Genomic DNA, 8521 nt, shown 5'->3' with positions numbered 1-8521 from the left:
AACTGTTACCGAAAAGATAATGTCTTAAAAGATACAAAGCAACAATATTGACAGTACCCAGTTGAATACAATCTGCAGAAGGTGAAGGGCAGCTCAGAATCATGTATTAATCTATTTGATCTGTGTCTGTGATTGATCTCACCCTCTACTACAGACATATACAAGACATTGCCCCACATGGAGGCTTTCAGTCCCACAACCCTCCACCTTGGACAGTAAAGAATCCACCACATATGTACAGCAGGAAAGAGCAGAAGACAGGCTCAGCATCAGGTGCTCCATATGTCTGTCATGTGCTCTGTTTTGCCATGAAGATGTGGAAGATACTTTGTCTTTCAGGGCGGCAGTTGAAGGGAGGCAGATCCCAAAGGGGAAAGTGCAGAGGGCACAGTAGTTCATGTGTGGTATTCATATTTATCCTCTGCAATAATATCCCTATACTTTTCATGCCCTTCCTATTAAGTGGGGATTCAGATGGGTTCTGCAACAAATGTCTTACATATGTGGACAGACTACTGTGTAGAGGAATCCATAAATACCACTATTATTATAGTTTGTCATGTCAACGTATTCTGAACAATTACCATAAGGTATATATATGCTCTTGGTAATTCTTTACAGGACTGGTGCACTAGCCAGATACTAATTCCCCTCTGGTTGTCACTAATTTATTGACCAAACTAAGTTGCCATAACTGGGTGTACTTCCTGAGGGGAGGTTGATGGTGGCTCTGCCCATCCACCCTGGCAAAAAACATTGTTTACACCTCATATGCATAGCAAGATGGAACTGAAACTTCGGATCACCAAGTGGACTTGGGCTGAAAGAAGACCTCCTGCGATCTTTTTCCATAATTTGTGGCATTACCATTGGTGTCTACTGATTATTTCTTGTAATGATGACTGCAACTTTTTGTCCTATACAAGAATAGACTATCGTCTTCAGTTTGCCCTCCTTATTAAAACCATACTGTAAAGATTAACCCTTTGCCATTGGATGGCATGTGTGTACATGCCATGGTATGCTTTGACTATATTCCAGGTGGCATGTGTATATGTGCCATGGTGTGCCGGTCCCATTTTCCGGGGGCATGTATGGTCATGCCATGCACACTATGGTGCAGAAGTGACCCCCCAGCGGGGGGGCCCAGGCCACTATGAATACAGCCTGGAGAGAGGGCTTTGCATTGGGAAACCACCCGGAGGGTGTTAGATTAACCATGTTCTTAGTATAATCATCATCTGTGAGTGTCTCATACCATACATACATTGTGAATTCTTTGTCATCTATGTAAGATTTTTCATGACAAGACATCCACATCCCTGGGATCCAATGAGTTAAAGATACACCCACAGTAAATCAGGGAATATGATATAGGAACCCGAGCAAAAAGAATACCAGACTTCAGTAAATGTTTACAACAGGACTGCACTCATCAGAGACCAAATCCCCAAATTAAGCCAACAAACTTGGGAGTTCCTGTGGGAATTGGGGGTTTTGAGGGTGAAGGGGAAGTAGGAGCAGTTTTGTTTTTTTAAGAAATGGCCCCACAACTGCCTAGTCATTAATGAGTCAATTATTAGTCCTACTATCTTACCTGTTTCCCAAATTTTCCCTTTAATTTTTTTAATTATTTCTTCTTCTTCTTCCTCTTTCTCTTCTTCTTCTCCTCTTTCTCTTCTTCTTTTTTCTCTTTCTCTTTCTCTTTCTGCCTCTTTCTCTTTCTCTTTCTCTTCTTCTTCCCTTTTTCTTTCTCTTTTTCTTCTTCTTCTTCCTCTTTCTCTTTCTCTTCTTCTTCTTCCTCTTTTTTCTCTTCTCTTCTTCTCTTTCTTCTTCTTTTCCTCTTTCTCTTTCTCTTCTTCTTCTTTGTCTTTTCTCTTTCTCCTCTTCTCTTTCTCTTCTCTTTCTCTTTCTTTCTTTCTTTTCTTCTTCCTCTTCTCTTTCTCTTTCTCTTTCTCTTTCTCTTCTTCCTCCTCCTCCTCCTCCTCCCCTCCTCCTCCTCCTCCTCCTCCTCCTCCTCCTCCTCCTCCTCCTCCTCCTCCTCCCTCCTCCCTCCTCCTATTAGTGTAGTTAACTGTGAGATCAGGGTTACTCTCTGCTTGTGTGTTGCCCACACTCTGGATGTTAGGCTTACTTGAATGGAGACTCTCCCATAGGTGTGATGTCAAGACTCTTTGCCTCCCCATTGCTGTGTTGTTATCCTCTGAATAATTTTTTTTTGCCGTTTCCCATTGATATGGTGTTTAAAAAGTCAATAAACCGTTTTCCTTGAATAGACACCATAGCACACAGCATTTCTCTAGGTACACTACACTCTTTGCAATAATAATAACAATAAGTAACATTGTGTTATTTGTGTCATGTTGATATATTTTCATACTCAATTTTTATGTAATACAGCCTGCTCTGCCAGTCACGGTGGGCAGAATTAGGATCCAGTGTGTGGGAAATAGTGTTCTCCCTGGAGCTAGCACTCTTCCAACCATGATTCAAGGATGATGCATACCACTAATGTTTGCCAGTGAAATAATGTAAGAGCCCCTTCCTTAATGCTGCTTGAGTCCTAATCATCCTCCAAGATCTTTGTGTACTCATGGTGAGTCGTCCTGTCACCCCAGGTTGACACTGAATTTTACATGATGGTATATGTTCCTTGGACAGATTTTCCATGACCTATTCCCATAACCCAGGCCTCATCCAAATTTTTTCATGACAGGAGAGTTACATCACCTGGATCAGTGGGTTAGATAATAGCTATAGCAATAGTAATAACAAAAGAAATTTATATTTTTACCCAAAAAGGAAAGGGGAAAGGAAGCGATTGTCATAGGCCTACTAATATACTCCTAGTTGGCTGAGTACTTTTGGAGCAATACATGTGCAAAGGAAAAAAAGTGGGCATGACATGTTCCTGGTGGCATTCTGTTGGTGTGGCTGGTATGCTTACATTTTGTAAGGTGCATTTAAATTGGAAATGACTTCTGAGTAGTATATTATAAATATGTGACATTTGGAGAGAAAACAATAAGTAAATATTTTGGTTTTTAATTTAACAAACATTTTTATTGTCCAATGATAATGATTCAAAACTTAATCAAAATAAATAATATGGTACATTCCATAAAGTTGGAAATTTGACTTTGAAACTAATTGTAATTTATTTTCAGGGCGTCAGATATTTGCTGGCTTCTCTCTCATGACTGCAGTGGCTGGGTACCTCTATTTCCGCACATACAAAAAGATCAGGTACGTTGTTTTCACTTTTAATACATATACGATGGGTAACATCTGATTATGTTGTTATGAATAATCCTATATGCTGGGTGATGCCTAATTAGGTCTTCAGCCCATTTCTTGCCTGGTCAGGATGATGGCCTGTGAGCCCAGCTGTGAGCTCAAAAGATGATTTGTTAATTTTTAAAAAATGAGAATGAACTAGTTTAGCAATAAAGAAGCATTTATCCTGTATGATCTAGTTAAATGATTTCGATAACAAAATCTTTGATTACTTTTGCATGATTATAAATTGTGCCACCAACATTACAGGATTGAAGAGGTTGAGATGAGGAGTGCCACCTTAGCACTGGAGCCTCTCCTCCTAGCTGAGAGAGACAGGGAGTTCCTGAAGCAGCTTCGAAGGAATAGAGATGAGGAGGTTAGTAAGATTATTTCCTCATCTAGTTAATAATGTTTGAGTTTTTGGAAATTAGATATTATGATGTATTATGAAACCAATCAGGGACCGTAATTACTAGTCCAACCTATCTGATTACTGCCTCCCCTCTTTTTTTATTTTTTATTTTATTATTATTATTTTTTTCATTCTCTGTTGCTATTAGTATTTTTCAATATATTAATTTACTCCTTGCTAGCTGAGCGCTTGTAGAACTATCAGAGAGAGAGAGAGAGAAAAAAAATTATTGCGGACATTTACTTTCAGCAAGGATTGAAATTCATATTTATATTATTTTCTCTAAAACTCATACTGAAGTTCTTTATTATTCATGGAAGGCTGTATGTTAGCCTATTATGCAAGGGTTTGATTGCTGTGGGTATTGGACATTAGAACATAACTAGATGAGGAGTAAGGAAACATACAATAAAATTTTATTTGTAAATGAACTTGTCAAGGATAAACTGTTAAGAGATAAATTTCCATTGATACCTGTATCTTCTACACATTCTGGTTCCTAATAAGATAGTGATACAAAGTTTGGTGTTTATGTCAAATGCTAACATTGATCTCCTTTTTTGAAGGGTAGTTTTGCTCTTTATCATGATATTGGAAATAACCTAATGCTTAGAAGAAAAGGAAAAAATAAAGTAGCCTAAAAGCCCAAAGGATTCCACATCCTGTTTTACATGATAATTTAAAGGGAATATATTAGAACAGATGTGATTTAATTTGTGTTCTTTTGAGACATAGGATTGAAATCCCTGGGCATTGGTTTATGTAGGTAAAAAGACATGAACATGAATAGAGATAGGAGTTTGTTCATGGAATAAGGGCTTCTTTGTGTGTCCTTGTAGCATGCTTGGAAAAAGGTGAGGTTGATCTTTTAAATGTGAAGGATTATTAACTAATTATACTAGTAGATAATGATTAGATGACATTGTGATATAATAGAAATTTGATATTATGAAGAAAATCCTCATCTTTGTTTTTCTTCAGTAGAAGTATGAGGTATATAGTTACCTGTTATATTTATTTTAAAACAAGGCATCAGTGAAAAACTATATATTGTGCATGCCAGAAAAGGGCTGTGTAATGAAAGGGTTATAAATTATTTTGCTCTTGTTATCAGGGGGTTGGGAACTCAAGAAACTAGATTATCATTAAATGTTATACAATAGTTTAATGAAATTAAAAGATGTATAGAATTCTGCATTCTGATGTTTATAAAGATCATATATTAAAATAGAAGAATTAGTGAATAGTTCAAGATTTTAATATTTATTCCCTAACCTGCATTTTCAAAAAAGGATTTCTTATTGGGAGGGAACCATTAACTCGGTAGAATTTAATATCACAGCATTACTTTTATTTTTTTTAATGGATCTTCTTCTGCTTGTCAACTTTAATTTTTTGGTAGAACTTCAGTAGGTTAAGAATAAACAATAGTAGGCCTAGTGATATACAACATGAGAAAAAAATGCGGTAGATATAATTATGATGGGAAAGTTTGCCCTTGAAAGTGATGGTCACAACCAAAGGAATGTTGCCTGAATGATGGTCCATTCCATGATTCCATCAGGGACAGTTCCTGCCACAAGCCAAAGCATTAGCTTCTGAGATCCTAGAAATGGGACTAGAATGTTTAAGTTGTGATATGGACACACATCTGGTGGTTGCATTCACTAGTTTTCTGCTCACAGGTTTATGTTGCTAAGTTAATGCAGTTTCAGGGAACATGTAATGTTAATTTTTTAAATTTATACCAGTTTTATCCTTTCACTTGCACTCTAGTTCCAATTTTGGTACACATCATCATTTCACATACCCTAGAATTGCCCACCAACCCAGGGCATAACTCATAAGATGACCAGATTCAGGGTTACTTTCACCTTCGGCACCATCCCAGTAAATTGAATGTTGATGAGGCTAGAAGTGTAGTTTTTTAATAAGATGTGCAGTTATTGATGCCTGAGCCAAAATGAACATCTTCGATCTGGGTCTTCACTGCCCACACACATGAAAACACCTGAAAAGATCCTATTTTTGCTAATAGCTGAGATATTTACCTGGCACAATATACCTGAAAAGAAGGCAGGCCAACCAAGGGGCTAGCCCAAATGCTCCCTCTTCCCATACAAATGCACTTAGTAGAAGTAATAAAAATGCCCATGGTATTGGCACAGAGTTAACATGGGATGTATTATGAGCAACTTGTTCAGCTTAATTGTTTCTTTTCAGGAAAAGCTCATGGCTGGTGTTGAAGGCTGGGAAGTTGGCAAGCATTATGGGGAGCCCATTTACAAAGACTGTCCCCAGTGACCGCTTCATCGACCCCATCGTGCAGGAGTACTATGCCCACGGCCCCACCCGTTCCTTCACACGACATTCACTCTTCTCCCTCTGGTCATAATCCTTCATTTGGGATAGCCTGTCATTGAGATACTGATGGGGGGGGAACTTGATGTGACCATTTTATTTATGTATTCTCAGTTTTATAAATCTTGTAAATATGTAAATAGTACAGAGCACGTGAGGATTACCTGTGAAATATGTTGTTTATGATTAAACTGGCAATTTTCATGAACTCTGTAGTTCATAGTAAATGTTGAAATCTAATGTTTTTATTATCTTTGAACATCCTTTACGAGACTAAGTGTGCTGGATATTAGTCATTAAAGTACTATCAGATAGTTATAGACTATATTTCTTCCTTGATTATCAAAATTGTTATATTTTGGTTGTATTATTTTGCATGATTCATTGTGTCTCTGGCAAGTATATAACTGAAGGTAAATGAAAATCCCAGTACAATGACTATTGACATATCATGAGCTTTTATGGCACAAGAAAAAAAGAATAGACTATCCATTTGACAAAACATACTTGTTGCAGCATTCACATACAGAGATATTAGAGAATGAAAACATGTATTTGTATCAGTTAGTGTTATGCTTTTCTAAAGTGCACTTGTTCATTTGGTAGAATATGATTTTTTTTTTAAGCATGAATTTTTTTTAAAGCAGTATATATATATATACAGCCTAATTTTAAATACACCCAGCAGTCCTTGCATTAGGAAGAATGTATGCAATTTTCTCCTTGAATATAGATTAATCGCATTCATATATAACTCTCGGCTTGCAAAATACATGTTCTATGTATGTAGATTACATGAAGACCTGCCAAAGGTATATTGTAACAGTATTTATTTGTACTCTAGCCTCCTCTTCTGGATTTATTTTTGCCATTGATAATCATTTGGAGACTTTTTACATTAATCATTATAAACCTAAGGTTGTTATGCATTTCCTCTAGTATATTTACACTCTCATTTACATTAAATGAAGTGTGTAGGCACGAATCAAATTAACACCATTGCCGAACGGGTGGCATGTACGCACATGCCATGGCATGGCGGGACCATCTGCCGGGGGAATGTACGGACATGCCATGGTGTATCTATGAACATGCCATGCGTTTTTTTTTTTTATAATCATGGCAAAAGATTATTTTTCTGCCACTGAAAGTGTGATTAAGTCGGTTTAACACTTTCTCATTTTTACCATGCAACAAAAAAAAACAAAACGACAAACCGACAATTTCAACTCCATGATGCCACACACTGCTTATTTTATTTGGACTATAGACTGAATAATGATCAACTATGGAGTATATAACAACAAAAGTATCCTTCAGTCTCGATTTATCAGGAAGTATGGCAAGTAGAGACTTTAGAAAATAATGAAAACTGAAAATACAACATATCTTCGTAGTAAATTACGAAGAAACGGCATGGGATGCTGGTATTTGGCATGAGTGGTCGCACATGATCGGGCGACGATATAAGCCCCCGGCAGCGAGTCCCAGGCCTCTATGAATGCTACCCGTCAAAAATAGGTTAATACCACATCTCTGTAGTGGTTGGAGAAGAAGGAAATTTTATACTTTTAAATCAATTCAGTGCAATGTTTTTTGGACACTAATGAATAATCATCTTTTCTTTTTAGTTGAAATCTAACAGGATTCAGAAACCTAAACTATATCTAGAAATTTTCAAATATATTACCAGCAAATTAAGGAAAGAGAGATTTCACAAGACTGCTGAAGATATATCACATAATTCTAAGAAAAATTTCAAGATTCAGACAAATATGGATTATGTTTATACATATTATATATATGATTGTGTATATGTCTATGTATACATAATTATATATATACATAATTATATATGCGTATAAATATTGTATACATATATGATTATGTATATTAATATATATATATCTGTATATAATTATGTATGTATATATATGTATATGTATATATATGTATATATATGTATATGTATATATATGTATATATATGTATATGTATATATATGTATATATATGTATATGTATATATATGTATATGTATATATATGTATATGATATATATGTATATGTATAGTATATATATGTATATGTACATGCATGTCTATGTACATGTATGTATATGTATATATGTATATATATGTATATGTATGTATATATGTATATATATGTATATTTTGTATATTTGTATATATATGTATATGTATATGTGTGTATATGTATATGTATATATATGTAAAATATTATGTATATGTATATATATGTATATGTATATATATGTATATTGTATATACATGTATATGTATATATATGTATATATGTATATACACTATATATGTATATACACATATATGTATGTGTATATGTATATATGTATATATATTATATGTAATGTATATGTATATATGTAATGTATATGTATTTAATATATGCATACATATACAAAATGTATATATGTAATTATGCATTATAA

General features: G+C 35.1%; 1 pseudogene; it reads left to right on the top strand.

Moving 5' to 3' along the window:
* The first annotated feature begins 2511 nt into the window (after positions 1 to 2511).
* LOC119569175 lies at positions 2512 to 6367 on the top strand (annotated as a pseudogene).
* Positions 6368 to 8521: the final 2154 nt, after the last annotated feature.

Source organism: Penaeus monodon, unplaced genomic scaffold (assembly GCF_015228065.2).
Source record: "Penaeus monodon isolate SGIC_2016 unplaced genomic scaffold, NSTDA_Pmon_1 PmonScaffold_13142, whole genome shotgun sequence".
NCBI classification, from domain to species: domain Eukaryota; kingdom Metazoa; phylum Arthropoda; class Malacostraca; order Decapoda; family Penaeidae; genus Penaeus; species Penaeus monodon.
This window is presented reverse-complemented; position numbering and strand designations above follow the sequence as displayed.